This window comes from Polypterus senegalus, chromosome 11 (genome assembly GCF_016835505.1).
Source record: "Polypterus senegalus isolate Bchr_013 chromosome 11, ASM1683550v1, whole genome shotgun sequence".
Lineage (NCBI taxonomy): Eukaryota > Metazoa > Chordata > Cladistia > Polypteriformes > Polypteridae > Polypterus > Polypterus senegalus.
In genome coordinates, this window is record NC_053164.1 from 88970509 (window position 1) to 88988006 (window position 17498).

A 17498-nucleotide genomic window follows, 5' to 3' on the forward strand; every position below is an offset into this window, starting at 1 on the left:
GCCATTGGACATCCTGGAGAACACTGATGATCAAGTTGAATACTGGTGTTATTTTTCAATACACTGAAACATTAATAAATTATGTGGTACAAAATAATATGAATTTTACACTTGGGGATTTGCAAGTAATTCATCTTTACTCTCTGATGGTTGATAAGGTGTTTGCATTTGATTTTTTTGTGCTTCTTTATGCTAGTGGTGTTTATCAATGAGCTTAGCATAGATTTAGCACAAAGGTCATGTATTTGTCTTAGCTTACCAATTTAATCAACTTGATATGTTGTTTAGATAAAGCTCTTAACCTATCTTTTAACCAACCAAAATGGAATCTTTGTTATTTCTTAATGTTACCTCTTAATGATGATAATACAGTAGAGCCTATTTTTACTTTATTATTGCATGGCAAAATGTTTTTTTAAATGGAAAGAGTCTAAACCACTGTTTTTTTGCATTTGTGAAACATAAAAAACACTGAAAGGAACATAAAAAATGGACTCTGTATTCCACAACAAGTTTAGTTTACATCTGTTGCCAGCAGATCCTGTCCTGAACTTGAACATATAGCCTACATCAGACAAACCGGCTATAATTAGCCAGACTAAGGGAATATTGGTCTACTTCAACATAGGGTGCATCACTCAATGCAACTGATTTTTTCCTAAACTCTGCTTTGCTATTTTCTGCTGCCCCACAATACTATCTCATTTTTAACACCTATAATTAATTTCTTTTGCATAGAGCTCCACAATACAGTCCTTTTCTGGACTCACACCTGTTACCTCATGCTGACCACTCAAACCTTGTAGTACAAAACAGCTTAGCACATTGTGCTAAAGGAACACTAATATAGCCCAGGAAAGTATAATCAATCTCCTTTAGTATAGGGTTATTGCATGTATACACTGCTCAATGCTGTAGATTATCTCCTTAACTCGGTTGAGCCTTTCTACCATTCATATTCACCCTCTGTCCCACTCTGACATCAATGTAGCAAATTCTTAGCCTGGCTGCCACAAGCGGATGCTCTTCTGGCCACATCTCTGTGACCTTGCACTGATCAGCTCAGTCATGTAGTTGAAAAAAATGATCAGCTAACCCCTATAGTGCTAAATTAACCTACCTATAATTTAGGAAGCTACAGTATATTAAATTCTTCAGTGAAGAGTAGACCTACAAAGTTCAGTGTAACAGGTTCATACTTTCAGTTTGTTTTAATATAGATTGTGTTGAACTTTGGTTCAGTTTATGTAGCATGTTCTACAGTCAATACTGTAATGGCAAGATGTGTTCTGGAAATGATAGAATGGATACTTCATACATTCATCTGTCCGTCCCTTCATTTTCTTTTACAGTTTTCCAACTGCCTATCTTCTTCTGGAAGTAGTCAGAGCCTGTATAGTACATCCAATGATCCACAACAATCCTTTACCATGTAAATTACTCTGCACAGAAGTCACCCAAAACATACTCCCTGGCACTGTCAAACCAAGCCACCACTGATACCAATATCCATGTATTGCAAGTGCTTGAGAAAATCCAAGAAAGCACAGGGAGACCATTGTAACTTTTTACACAGTGGTCTCACTAGGCCAGATACAGTATTTCCGTTATTCATCTGTACTCTGACAGTCTCATTCAAAGTTATGAAGGATGCAGGTTTGCAATCTATGGCATTTTCATGTATATTTTTAAAAAGCTATCTCGTCTTTGTTAATTTTATCTCTTTCCTTCCACCATTAAATAGAAATGATCTTTCAACTGTTACTCTGATAGCAGATGTGATTTTATGTGTTTTGGTCACTGGTCAAGCAGATGATTATATGAGTTAAAAGTTTAATGGCCCCCTAGGTAAAAATAAATTTGTAAGTCTGGTGGTATGGTATTCGGTGTTAAAACATTGCTTACTGAATAGTAGGTGCTATATATTGACATGTTGCATGTTGATTAGCACATTCAAGTACTCTGTACATACAACAATTACTCTGTAAACATATAAATAGCTACCTCCCTGCCAAATCATCAGAAAAATTCCTAGGACAACTTCTTTGTTTTAATCTTATTCCCAGGGCACATAGTTATATTTACAGAAGACTCGGGAACCATTTCATTGAACCCAAATTCAGTTTTTGTCCACAGACACTCTGAAAAGAAATCATCAATTCAATTGGTTTAGTCAACAATGTCCCAATGTGTTTTTTTTTCTCAAATACACACATTCTGCAGTGGTGATTAAACTTCCTACCTTGCTTTTAATAATCAGCCTTCTTAATTACAAGCCACACTCTGTTTAAATTAAAGAACTATCCCAATGTAATAGGTTCACACTTTTGCTGCCACAAGATTATCCCTCCTGCACTTAGATGGAAAGTCGTATCTCTAATTATATGTGCCTTTACAGGCATAATAAAATAGAGTAATATAGTATTCTACCTTTGGTATCCAATAATGTGCAGCGCACTGAACAAAAATAATAAAGATGGTGTAATAATTACCCGTTTTTACCAACCTTATTCATCTGTTGGTACAGCAGAGCTTTTCACAGTGAGCACTATCTCAGTGCACAACACAAATGTAGCCATGATCAGATAACATTTTTGTGATTTTTCTTGTATCTTGCGGTGACCTTTTCAACCTAAAAAGAGCATTGGTTCTTTGATTATTGGTTCAAGATTTATTTCTGCTTAATACTGGTTGCTGGTTCTGCTATGGTCTCTAGTGTAGACTGGTTATCATACTTAATGTCACTATTAAAAATAAGCTAAAACAGCTAAATCTTTATGGTGAAGTCTTTATTAGCCTACTTTTGAAAGCATGCTTGTGTTAGGGCATAGTGGGTTAGATGGCTTGAGAACTCTTTCACTAAAGGTTACTTTACAAAGCAGACAAGCACAATTCAAAGGAACAGATAAGAGCACTGAATGATAAAGTACCAATCATGACTTATATGTACCTCATATTTTTAAAAGACAACTTAAATGTGTCTAGGAACCATTTTACTTTCCAGTTTTCTTTCGCAATGTGGTAGCCTGGTATATTCTGTTTCTCTTAAAGAAACAGGTGTTTAAAGAGGTGAACAGACAGTCACATCTTAGTCAATCAGTGTTGCTAATCCTTTAAGATGAAACATTAACCTGGGCCGGCCTTGTGCTAAGTTCTCAGAAAAGTCCCAGGGAGAAGGCTGTGCTATATTTGGAAAGACTTTAGATTGCTGTTTTACTAAATCAGGGGGCCATGTCATCATTGTGATGCCAGGGACTAAAGCCAGTCCCGCACACATATACAGTACAGAGTTTGGGGAAATAAGTAACTTTTTTAAGGCTATAGTAATTTTAAATAACTGGTGTAATGCTGATACTTTATTCTCCTCCTGAAAGGGAAAATGGCACTTTTTTCAGAATACTCTGGGCCACTCACTGTTTATTAAGTCAAATTTGTTTTCATAATTATTATTTTGCATGTAACTAATTTTTGTTCTTTTGTTTCTATGTTTACAGTTCTGAATATTCAAGTCAAACTGTCATTCCGGTGGCACTTATGGTGGCTTTGTTGGGGGAAGACTTGTGTAAGGCCCCAAAGCTAAGCTGCTTTTAAAATCCCAGCATTCAATTCCATCTCAAGAACATCTTTGTGTGAATCTATGTGTCCTGAGCCAAGTGACCCAGCTTTTCACACTCTGCATTGTCAAAAAGCATGCTATTAACCCAAAACATATACAGCACAATTAATAGTGCTTTATATAGCCCTCCATACCCCCCACAGCTTTGGAGTCTGCTGTTGATTTTTCTTTAAGGGGTTCTTGCTGACATCTCTTTTCACTCCCTGTCCCCATTAACAAACAGCGGGGAGGAGAAGCAATTAGGCTTATCTTCTAATAATTGCTAGACCCCCCAGTATACCATTTTATTCAGCAGACAAACAGTCTAAAACACACATGAACACTCAAGGACATTGAGTTAATACCTTGGGCCACAATACTTGCTAATTACTCTCAACATGGTCCCATTAACACCTCTATATGGTGGGCATTCAACTGTTAGACTATTTGTGACTATTGTTCAAACAAGGGGAAATTAGAAGGAGATCTTGTTTCAAGAGAAGCTGAAGAGAGTGAAAGAAAATGAGGAAGCCAATGTATGTTTGAGAATGAAAAGTAAACAAAGTCTGTCATAGAGACAAAAAATTAAGCAGGGCAACCATCATGTTTTTAAGCTTAACATTACTAGTACTTTAATTCCTCAGTAAAATTTTATCTTGTCAGCAGAAACTGTCTGTTAACAAGATGATAAACAGGCTGGGAAATCGGTCTGTAAAAGAGAAAAAAAGTTGAAATTTTCTAACTTATGAACGTAACTAGCTTCCCTCCACTCACACTGTGGTAATTAGAGTGATGTCAAAAATCAACGAAAGGAGTGGAGTAAGATCATCATGAAGAGACCACTGAAAGTTTAATACATTTAAGTAAAGGTTGTTAGCTTTCATATGAGCTCATTTGAAAGTATAGGCTTGGAACAGAAAAATGGCAGGCCTTGTTTGAAAACAATTAATGGTTTGAAAAAGAGAGAAAGAAATGTAAAGAAAGAAGAATTTAACAGATATACTGTATTGTTTGAAATGGTTGCCTTCTTACAACTACAGCAGAAACTTGCAAGCAAGCAAGTTTTAACATGGAGTTAGTCTTGCAGTTTAGTTTACCTTATCTCTGGGAACTAGTAACAACCACTGCACAACCCTCACTGCCACAAATCCTCAGACAAACAATGCAAAACAATATTATTATTAATCTTAGAACTTATCATAATGAGCACAAGCCAAACTACTGTAAAGTATAGTTACAGCAATTCATACATATATTTACTTTGTTTGTAACAACCAGTTTCACAAGATATGACATAGTCAATCAAAAGAAATATTACAGTTTTCATTTAGGTGGTCAGCATGATGGTGCAGTGGCTAGCACTGCTTCCTCTCAGCCTCCATTCCAAATATGAATACGGTACCCAGCTATTGACATTGTATGAAGTCTTCATTTCGCCCAATGTCAGCGTGGGTTTTTCTCTGGACACTCTGTGCTGGTTAGGTTGAATGGTGATTCAAAATTGATGCTATGTGAGTTTGAGTGTAGATGTATGAGTGAGTGAGCTGTTTTCGGCCTATCACTTAATGTTGGTGGATAGACTGCAGCCTCCCATGACTCAGGACTTGATTAAGCAAGTTTGAAAAGATAAAGTCTTAGTAGAGTATTATACTCTATATTTAGTAGGAAATACTATCAAAAAATAAAAGCATTAATTGTGTAGTGTAGAATATACAATACAAAATGGTCAAAGCACTTAACATCTTATCTGCCAAAACATTGTGTTTTTAACTTTATTTTTCAGTGTGAATGTAACCGTATATTTTAATGTTTTGCATAGTAGTGATCTTGCCTTTGTAGCATTATCAATAAGCACTTTTTAAAGAATTACGATTAACATTACAAATAAATTGTTATATTTTATGGACTTTTCATAGTAAACACACTTTCAAATCACTTTATAAAACATGTTTTCTTTTGCTTCTGAAAATAAATACATTTAATATGTGAAAATAATTATGACGGCAGGCAACACAATCCCTTTTATTTTTATTTTTTTAATATTGAACAAAACACAGTAATCTTTATAATAGAGTGTGTAGAAAGCCTCAACTTTCTCAAAGTGAATTCTTCCTAGACCTTTTGGTCAGTTGTACTGTTGGCTCAGAGATGGGGATATGGTGAGGATATAAGTGGAGGGAATCATTCTGTACAGAGCCAGCGGTATATCTGAAGGTAATCTGACAGTCTTCCTTCAGTTTTTTCCTGTAAGAAAGATGGGTCATGTTGAAAAACATTAGAGAACCAGCGGCTTGAGGCACACCCTGTTGATCTTTCCATACTTCTTTATAAAAAAAAAAAGTCTGGCACAAAATTATGTTTCCTCTTTTTTAATTATTTTTACTAACCCAATGTTTTAAATAGTCAAGGATCATTAGGTTTCTACACTAAATGAATAAGCATTTTTCTTAATTTCAAAATGAATATATCAGGGCAGCAGTTGGTGGTAGAGTCTGCATGAACTGACCAAGTCATGTTCAAAGCTCAGTGAACAAAAATAGCCATTACACTCTTAATTTAAACTTTTATTTTCTGCAATTATATCCTTTGTATATAGAGAAAAATAAGCACCATTTCCCAATGCAAATAAAGTTATCACAAGAGTCAATAACAAAATGACTGGTCTAAACAGTTAACTAATCACAATGCACCGTTTTTGACAAGGAATGGTGGTGCAGTGGTTAATGTTATAACTGAGATGGAAGGAAAAGCCAGAAGGCAAAGCTGAACAAGTCCAGAGATGAAAAAAGGCTATGGACATAAAACAGGCAAAAATCAAAGTTACTCAAGATCCTGAATAACTGAAATTCATAAACCCTGTCTACACTAACACACCATGAGCTTTTAGTGATAGCTTACTGCCATCTTAAATAGTTATATAAGAGATCATGTGGTTTATGTCACATGATCAGCAATCATACACGGCAAAAATAAGCTATATGGCATCATTCAAACTGCACAAAATGGTGGTGCCACGCAATATAAAATAGCACACAAGAAGTTATGATAACACTATACTGATTAAGCCAAAACATAATTTTACATAAAAATTAAGGGCTAAATTGTAGTTGCTTTAACCCCGTCCCCCAATCATGAAAATTAGTGTTGCTGCTTTACAGTTCCAGAAGACAGGTTTCAAACACTGCCCATTAAAAATCTCTGTAAAGTTTGCATGTTTCTCCCATTTCCTTGTGTTTTTTCTACTGGTAAACCATTTTTTCTCTCACATTGCAAAGGCATGTGTGTCAGCGTTTTGCTGACATATTGAATAATTGCTAATACGAGCTTTGAGATGGACTGGGGTCCCCTTCAGGGTTGGTCCCTGACTTGTAGCCAGTCCTGATAGGAAAAAATGTGGTTTCTAGTAAATCTAATATTTGCCATTTCGGCAAATACAATGGTTGTATAGATTTATTATACATTATATATGTTCTATGTTAGTGTACATACTTTACACACTGTATATGTTTACTGTCTATTGGCATGTCATTATCCTCTGTGCTATTTGTCCACTAAGTCCTGACCGTGTCTACTGCAGTATTTTCCTAAGGTACTGCTGGTGGTGCAGTTTAAAGCTCAGTCAGAGCTGAAGAAGGGAGACACTTCAGAGCCAAAGCTAAAATGGTCTTGTTAACGGATGTATTTATTCCATTGATGCCTTCCCAGGATGCATTGCAGAGACTTGCCACTTGCAACCTAAGTTAGGTCACAAGTCCACAGCAAGGAGAATGGCAGCTGCAATGGCCAGATCTGAGCTGGATCAAGTCTGCAAGAGGATCTTTCTGAAGCAGGATTTAATGAGCATTAAAGTATTAGGTGACAATAAGCTAAAATATTAAGCCATTTAAGCATTCCTAAACAACTTGAATAACACCTGTTATCTCACAAGATCACTAGAGGTTAGCGTGTGAAGATTCCGCTATTCTATTAAACAAAATGTAAACAGAAGGGATAACAGGAGTAATAAAGTAACCACTGGATATTACAGCTCCAAGGACCTCAGAGACCCCATTCCTTGGCCATTCTTGTGAGTCATAAACCAAAAATACACTGTGTATGATGTATGGCAGTAGTGATTTTAAGAATTATTGATCCAGCTTTATTTGGTACGCTGGAGGATCACACCCTTACTTTCCTATAAACAAATGACTTTGCACCAGGTTGTGATAAGATTTGCGTTTACCATAAAACTAAAATATCCTTTAGTCATACAGTAGTTGTTATCCCTACGTCAAGTTGAGCATTGCTTCCATATTAAAGTCACAGATGCTACCCATTTGTATTGTGGTGAAAAAGACTATAGCTTTGCTGCAAGTTAAGGAAAAGAATAAACAATGAAGTGTTCTGAATCTTAAAAAGGCAAGGCAATTATTTATTGAGCTTCTGTACAAATCCATATTTCCCCTATGGCACAAATAAAAATCTGTTTATATATCTACTTATCTATATTTTCATTTAAATCAGTACAAAATAAGTCTGTTACTTTAGCAGTAGTAATTGATAACTAATTGTTAAAAGCAGCCAGAACCAAAACTTGCAGCCGCTGCAACCCTCCAGGATTTGAGTATGACTCCTCTGCTTTAGATGGAACTACTACTTGAAGGTAGCAAAAAGGCCAACTATAACCACGTAAGAAATTTCAAAGCTTTTCTGAAAGTGGCTTTGAGCACAATTTAATCAAGACTCCGGAGAAGATATTTTGGGGGAAATGGGGAAATGACACAAAGGCTGAGAGAAGGAGAGAGAGATTACAGAGTTCTTGGAAGTTCTTTCGAGTGGAGCAAGTGGGAGAGTCATCCCAAGTAGTAGACAGTATAAAGTCCTGAATAGGTAGGCTAAGATTTACAGTAGTTTTGCTTCTGTTAGGTTTATTTGTCCTTTGTATTTTAAAAAACACATTCTCTTGGTTTCCTTATTGTCTCCTTGCCAAAATTCAAGTTGTGGAGTGATTCTTGTACTAAAATTAGAACTATGATTTTCATTGAACAAGCACTTTGCATAGTTTGCACATTTGTTCAGATTTTCAGTTTTGTTTGCATTTTTATTCTTCTTTTGGATTTTGCATTGCGGAATCGGGGTAGAACAATGGCACTGAATTTAGTGGCATTGCCTTATAGAATCAGAAGATTGTGCTCCAATGAGAATCAGTCACCAGAACCATGTGTGTGCAGAATTATCCCTGAGTGTGCCAGTCTGTGCGCCCCCAAGTCTCATAGATCATAGTGTGTGGTAGGCTAATCATCAGCAGTAAATAGGCTTCGTGTGTGTTAGTATGGCTATGTGCATGAATGTGTCATACAGCAGATTATGGTCCCACACTCTAAGCCATTGTAGAAATACAGGAGCCAAAAGAGAAGGGAGAGAAAGGGGGCGATGCAGAGTAGGATAAAGTATTCGCTAGTCTCATGGTGTGTCAGACGTTAGCCAGCAAAACCCCCATGCAGTAGCTGTGGTCATGCTGAGTATAACATAGAGCAAGTAGCCAAGAAACAATTAGTGTCTGGCCGTTTATGACTAACTCAGGACTCAAGCATGTAATGGCTTCATGGGTCATACTGTGGCCTGGTTGCTCTGAGGCATCATTGATCCACCCCATAATCTGAACTTCAGAGGAAACGTAAAGGTTGTCTTTTAAAGCTAAGTCTTTAGTTAGGAGATGAGAAGGAAAGTGCTTATTTGTAATAACGTTGATGGAAAACTGACGAAGTTACTTGGTAGATAGGGCCTTGGCTGTTAGGGTGGCAGAGTTTTGTTTACTGTGTGCTGTTACTTTGCTTTCTCTCCTTTTTACCTCCACTGTGCAAACACAAAATAGTAGGTGAGGTAGCAGTGTTTTACATGTATAGTATATTCTGTGGTGGTGGTACTTCAGATTCCAATATGTACTTATAATAGCTATTTTTACTTAGTGCCAAGTTACATTGCCAAGATGTAGTAGAAGTAGGTCCTTCCCATTCTTGCCTGTCTCGTAAACTGCACTGCATCTGTCCAACCTTGTGCACTACAGGTTTCACTCATTCATCCCACACTTGCCAACAAACACCACTCCAAGGTTATAGTTAACGAAAACTAAAATCAAAACTGAAACTATTATTAAAAAAACATTTTCATAAACTGAAATAAAATAATTAACAAAACCGAAATGAAAAACGAAAACTAAATAAAACTAATAAAGTAGCTGGAAAGACTAACTGAAACAAAATAATAATTTGCTAAAAATATTTTTGGTTTTCATTTTTGAATGAATATTCTTGCTCTCAGTCTTTAGCCCTTGTAAATTTTAACTCTAAAACAGAAAGTACAGTAATCCACCACAAGCTGCCCACACATATTCATCCAGTGAATGGTGGCTGGTGAAGAAGGGTGGATGTTCACAGAGCATTTGTGGTGACAGAGCAAGCTGAATACGGAAGCATAAAGTGTGTGAAATGAAAGCTATTTTCTGTGCCGCCTTTCTTTGCGTTTGTTGTATATCAAGATGTAATTCAAAAGCCTGAAATCAGAATGTGCTGGACAACAAAACCTTTACCGCATGGACAGAAAAATCACAAGTGAGTAATGTTTCAGTTTATTTCTCAGGTGCCTGCATTTTGTTGACAATAATTTACATCCCACTTCGCACAGGAGAAATCCTTTTTGAAAATATAACCGCACTGACCGAAAGACTGACTAGGTCATCATACAAGGTGAGCATATTGTTACTGACCAATCACTTTTGCTTTAAAAAATTAATTTAACAGTGAAACAATACAAACCTTGTAAAGTTCCTGAGTTGGCAATGTCTCTATTGAACCACAGGTAGGTAGGTGAAGAGAGTCCGTCAACTGGTGAAAAACTAAACATTCTAATGAATTTCTGTATTTATTCTATATTTATTAATTTATCTTTTTTATTTTATTTTCACAGCTCAAAATACCTGATATTGTGAAAATAATCCAGTAGAAGTATTGTTTTTAAATATTTGTTCCCCTTTTTTCAGTTTTTCTCTCTCTGTATCAAAATAGATAGTGGAAATATCATTCTTTTTGTTCTTAACATTAGCCATATCATACATATTGAATGCCAGAGATTTTTCCTGCCTTGTATCCAAACCTGCTGGGGTAGGATCCAGGTTTCCTGCAATCCTGCTCGGGAAAAACATCTATACATACTGATACATATCTAATGTATATATTGTTCCTAATCTCAGATGCTGTCTTTGTCGTTTTGTGCCTTTCCATACACCTATTACCAACTCTTGCTCTGCTCATTATGGATTTACTGTTCTTATGCATGAGCTATTCAAGTCTCACTGCCTCTAACCTTCACACTACATGCTTGTTTTTCTTTGTTTCCCTCAATACAGCCAGTTGGGGTCTGCACACTGATTCAAGCCTAAGAGCCCTTTTCTTTCTAAGCCCCCGTTATTTTCATGATCACATCTGTCAGAACACAGTAGAATCTATTTTCTCATTTTTGATATCTTTTTAGGCCTGCAGGTGGCAAAATTCTGTCTATAAATTGTATGTGCGAGAGATGGAATCAGAGATCAATATGACTGGTAGAAAATAACAAAGCCCAGTATGGGAGATTTTTGAATGCAGTATCATTCATTATAAGCATGTTGTCTTTGAGCAGGGTATGTTGTGTGCTTTAGACATTTAGAATAAAAATCCTCAAACCTTAAAATTCACCTAAATTTCATTACAAATTGGCCCATTCTGGCAATAAAAAGAAAAGATCATCACAACTGACATAGAAAATATTTTCAAAAATTATAAAATTGTATAGAATTGTTCATAATCAGTATCTGGCTTTGATTATGCTTGTTTGTATCAGACTTACTTGTCTCTCTACTTCAGCATGTTATTATTGAGACCATAAAAATAATGGTGGTGATGACAGCTTAGCAAAGACAATAAAAAAGGTTTCTGTAGAAATGTTTCTTGTTATATGCAGTAGTAATTGTGGACTCAACAGTTATCCAGCGTTGTTGTTCTTTTCAGTATTTATTAAAGAGGACTATTTTTATATTGTCTGTTCCCTCAGTTTACAATGAGGGAAGCTTCTTGAATTATGGGCTGGAGTAAACAACTTTTGTCTTGGAGGGCTGACATTTCAGGAGGCTTTTGTTTCCACCAATTTCTTAATTTAATGTCAGATTTTGTAATTGAACTCTTTTTTTTAATCAGTCATGTCTCCTTACCTCTGTGCTATCAAAAACAGAATAGTGTGATTTTATGTCTTGAAACCCTGACTGCTAATATGACTTTTACTACAAACACTGCATTTTCAATTTTTGTTCATTTTTTGTTATATTTTTTACTTCATTTTTAATAAATTATCTGTTAAGACTGTTACTTCTTTGTATCTTTATTAAACAAGGAGGTAATTAACCATGATTCATAAACAGCCCACTGTCTTTTTTTTCTTTTTGTTATATACACTCACCGGCCACTTTTTTAGGTACACCTTGCTAGTACCATGTTGGACCCCATTTTGCCTTCAGAACTGCTGTAATTCTTCGTGAGATTGTTTCAACAAGGTGCTGAAAACATTCCTCATGGAGTCTGGTCCATATTGACATGATAGCATCACACAGTTGCTGCAGATTTGTCGGTTGCACATACATGATGTGAATCTCCCATTCCACCTCATCCCAGAGGTGCTCTATTAGATCTGGTGACTGTTGAGTCCATTTAAGAACAGTGAACTCAGTGTCATGTTCAAGATGATCTGAGCTCTGTGACATGGCACATTATGCTGCTGGAAGTAGCCGTCAGAAGATGGGTACACTGCGGTCATGAAGGGATGGAATGAACATTGTCAGCAACAATATTCAGGTAAGCTGTGGCATTTAAATGATGCTCAATTGGTACTAAGGGGTCAAAAGTGGGTCAAAAAATATCTCCCACAACATTACATTACCACCACCAGCCTGAACAGTTGAAATAAGGTAGGATGGATCCATGCTTTCATGTTGTTGATACCAGATTCTAACCCTACCATTCAAATGTCACAGAAGAAATCAAGATTCATCAGACCAGTCAATGTTTTTCCAATCTTCTATTGTCCAATTTTGAAGAGCCCATGTAGTGCTAGGGTGTTGTACTGTGTTAGCCATTACGGATGTAATGAGAAGTCAAGCAAAATTTATTGGCTAATTAAAAACATTACATTATGCAAGTTGTTGAGGCAACTCAGGCCCCTTCTTCATAAGCCCATGCAAACTTTAGCCTCAGTTTCCTGTTCTTAGGTGACAGGAGTGGAACCCAGTATGATCTGCTGTTGTAGCCCATCTGGTTCAAGGTTTGACATGTTGTGTGTTCGGAGATGCTCTTCTACATACCTCTGTTGTAACATGTGGTTATTTGAGTTACTGTTGCCTTTCTATCAGCTCAAACTAGTCTGGCCATTCTCTTCTAACCTCTGGCATCAACAAGGCATTTTCCGCCCAGAGAACTGTCTCTCACTGGATATGTTCCTTTTCTTTTAAAAATTTCTCTTTAAATCCTAGAGAAGGTTGAGCATTAAAGTCCCAGTAGATCAGCACTTTCTGAAATACTCAGACCAGCCCGTCTAGCACCAACATCCATGCCATGTTCAAAGTTACTTAAATCACCTTTCTTCCCCATTCTGATACTCAGATTGAAATTCAGTAGGCCTTCTTGACAATGTCTACATGCCTAAGTGCATTGAGTTGCTAACATGTTATTGGCTGATTAAATATTTGCATTAACAAGCAGATGAAGAGATGTACCTAATAAAGTGGCTGGTGAGAGTAGGTGGCCATTCTTTAGTGACAGCTTTTAATTCATTTTGGGGAAAAAAATTAGAAAGGGAAACAGATACCTTGAGGGAATTGAGTTTTCTGATCATGACCAGTCTATTTTGTTCATTTTCACAGAAAGTAAAATATACGCTGGATGGAATTTCTGATGCGTCAGAATGGCAACTGGTAGTATATAATTATCCTTAAACTAATACAATTAAGATGTTTCACAAATTTGCATTAAGTTAATAAAAGGTACATAATAAATACTGCAATATAAATAGACAGTTACTAACTGAGTTATAAAAACTGAGTTGGGATTCTTCGATTTAAGATAAGCCTATATGCTAATAGGCTATTATAATCAATTTTTCCCTATCCATTTTAAGTCCATCTGGGCATACACCAAACATAACCTTTAATGGGTTAGCAGTGAGTTTGACATCAAGGCTGTCTGATAAATATCTAAAGATTTTTGTCCAAAAGTATGTCAATTTGGTGCATTCCCAAAACATATGACCTAGTGATGCTGGAACTAGAGGGCAACACTTGCAAGCTGGATCTTGCCTTGGGTACATTTTGGAGAATTTTCAACAAGATAAGTGTGATAGATGAAAGATTTTAAGTTGAATTATTAAGAGTTTGTCTTATGTAGAACTTCAGTGTATTTTATATATGGCTATCTCCCACTCCTTTTCCTTATCCCACTGTTCCCTGAAGGGAAGATGCTTTGAGTATTATTGAAATTCTGCCTGAATCTTAATGACTGACCAGTATTGTCTCTGGAAAAGAAATGGGTGGGAGGTGTGGAAAATTATTAAATTTCCTTTAACACGATTTCTAATTTGAAAAGAGTGGAAAAACTAGATTGTTGAAAAATTTTATTTTATTCGTAATTTGTTCATAAGATGCAAACACATTATCTATTTACATTTCTCTAAGTACCTTAATCCTGAGTGTTATCTGCAGGTTAAGTATTGTGTTGGTTTAAGAAAAGATTGAAAAAGCCTTCTCTGCCTTTTATTACATCCTGCATCCAGATCAATGTCCATTCAGCCACCAACAATTGATGAAACAATGACATTCTTCTACTCTGGTGGTGAGAAATTGGCATTGGATTTACGGTGGACACTCAAGCCACTAGTATCGTAATTGCCTTCCAACCAATATCGGATTATCTGGCAGTCCTCACCATCAGCAGCACCATCAAGGCCCACATTATCTCAAACAATGCACCAACAAAGACCAGCCCAGACCCGGCCAAAAACACCTTCTAGCTTCAATATATGAGATTTCAATGCCCACTTGGCATGGGTAGGTCTGGGTGGGAGGTAACAATGAGTAAATTTAGCCATGGGGAGATCAGTGACAATGGCCTGCACTTTTTGTAATTTGACACATCCAACAATTTGTTTGTTGGGAACAGCCTTACAACATCCCTTACAACACCAACTCATATGGCGAATAATGTATTATGTTCTGATTAACTATGGCTTTCATTCGTCACTCAAAGATGTTCATGCCATGACGAGACCCAACTGTGGAACTCATCTCACTACCCCAAGGTGCAACTCAAATTACAATAAACGAAGCGAACATCAATGAAGCCACTCCTTCCAGCCAGGTTGGATTGGAAGCAGCTGATGGATGCTGCCTGCAAACAGGAGTTCCAAATCAGTTTATCCAATTCTTTTGCAACATTGGCCATGTCTGAGGATGTATATGAAGAGGAAAAACCATCCTGAAATGTTTTCAACCCCTATTTCTACCTGTCCATTATTGAACACAGCCATGGGTATTAGACGAGTGCCTGGACCTGGTGAACAAATGAAAGCAGGCAAAATTAGTCAACTACGAATATTACAGGCAGCTCATTTGAGACAAAAGGTGTACTGGAATCAGTTGGCAGCTGATCTTGAAGAAGCACTGTCCAAGCACAAGTACCACATCCAACCAATGGCAATATCAAGAAAGCAAATGGGACTTTTGTGCGATCACCTGCCAAATGCCTCCAATGATGGAGAGACTTCTTTGAAGAGTTGTACAATCATCACCCACCTCACAGACCACCAGCAGTTCCACATCCAATTAATCTCTCCAAGGTCCCAATGGCTGATGCCAAGCCTACAATCAAGGAAGTGAAAGTAGCCACATAAAAACAGCAGAGCACCAGGGGCCTCATGCATAATGCAGTGCGTAGAATTCACACTAAAACATGGCATAAGGACAAAAGCAGAAATGTGCGTACACACAAAAAAATCCAGATGCATAAATCTGTGCGTTCGCCATCTTCCACATTCTTCCGCTCCATAAATCCCAGTCAGCGTGAAAAGTAACGCATGTGCACGCGCCTGCTGCCCCACCCAAACTCTTCCCAGAATTACGCCTCTTTGAATATGCAAGTCAATATAAATAGCCCTTAAGATCAGCGCTCTTTGAAAAGACAATGTCAAAAGCACGGGGGGAAATAGAAGAATTTCAGCGAATACCAAGTGGAGGCAAGGAAAAACTTACTATTTGTTGGTTTAAACAGTGGTATAAACAACAAAAGAAAGTTGATCGAGTGACATAGAGTGTAGGAGAAAGTTCACAATGTTGCAGTGCCCAAAATAAAAAAGAAGTTGTCAGATATCAAAGACGCCGTGAAAAGGCAAGTGATAGCCCACCGTCTGAGTGTCATATGAAAGCTTATTAGAGTACAGAGAAAAGAAAAAAAAAATAGGGACACATGGAGAAAAAAGCTTGAAATGTCAACTTTAATCTCAGAATTTCCACTTTAATCACGTAGTTTATTTTGTCATTAAAGTAGAACATCATAAACTTCATCTTTAAATTGTTTAATTTACTAGCTTCTCAAATCCCATTGTAACTAAAGTAGCACATTAAATGCTTCGTTTTTTGTGTGTTCTTTGTGTGAATCACTATGTGCTTCTTAAACGGGCTTTCTCTTCCTCCAACTGTATACCAATAATTCTCTTTCCAATCAGCTGCTGTAGAGCTGTGATTCCACACTCAGATACAGTGATATAAATACTCAGGGTGGTGCAGTGAGAGTAATATGGAAAAAGATGATCCCCTAATGGGAGCAGCTGAAAGAAAAACAAGGTGCAGTCAGAGTTACAACGCTAAAGCAGCTATGGTATTTGGAATAGTTTACCCATTCCGTGGACCATTATATTGTTACTGGTTAATTACAATCAGATACCTTAAACTAATAAACAATATGCAGTTAATTTCAGTGTATTTATAAAGCCGCGTCAGGGATGTGCATCTAAAAAAGAAAGGGAAACCACACTGGAACAAAAGCACTGCTTTGATGCTGGGTAGCGCCAGTTTTCAAAACCATGCGGAGAACATTTTTGTGTGTATGCACCATTTATACATGAGGCCCCAGGAGTAGACCAGGTCACTATGGAAATGATCAAAGTCAGGGAAGATAGCTTGTACCGATAACTTCACTCACTCTTCCAAACCCTCTTGGGCATAAAACAAGTACCACTCACTTGGAGGAAAGCCTTTGTTGTGCCCATCTGCAAGGAGGGTAACAACCAGGAATGCAAGAATTATTGCGGCATCAGCCTCCTTTCCTCTGTTGGCAAGGTCTTCATGAAGATTGTCCAGTCAAGGCTGCAAAAACATCAGAAACAGACCAGCCTGAGAAAAACTGGCTGGATTCAGATCCAGAAAAGGCTGCGGTGATCAAATCTCCTCCATTAGTCAACTAATTCTATGTTAATTAATGTTTACTTATTTTATTTTCTTACTGTGTCTTTTATTTTTCTATTCTTCATTATGTAAAGCACTTTGAGCTACATTTTTTTGTATGAAAATGTGCTATATAAATAAATGTTGTTGTTGTTGTTAATGGAAAAAAGAATCCGGTGTGGGCAGTGAACCATTATCGTAGTCATCAGCTTCAAGTCAGCTTTTGACTATGTTCATTGGCCTGCCCTGTGCAGATTATTAGAGTTTGAACATGTGCCCCAGAAATTCATCACACTCCTCCAAACAGTGTATAGTGATTCAACCAGCTAGGTGTATATGCAAAATTAACTATCTGAGGAGTTAACAACTCAAACTGGAATCCGCCAAGGGGATGTAGCCTCTCCACTG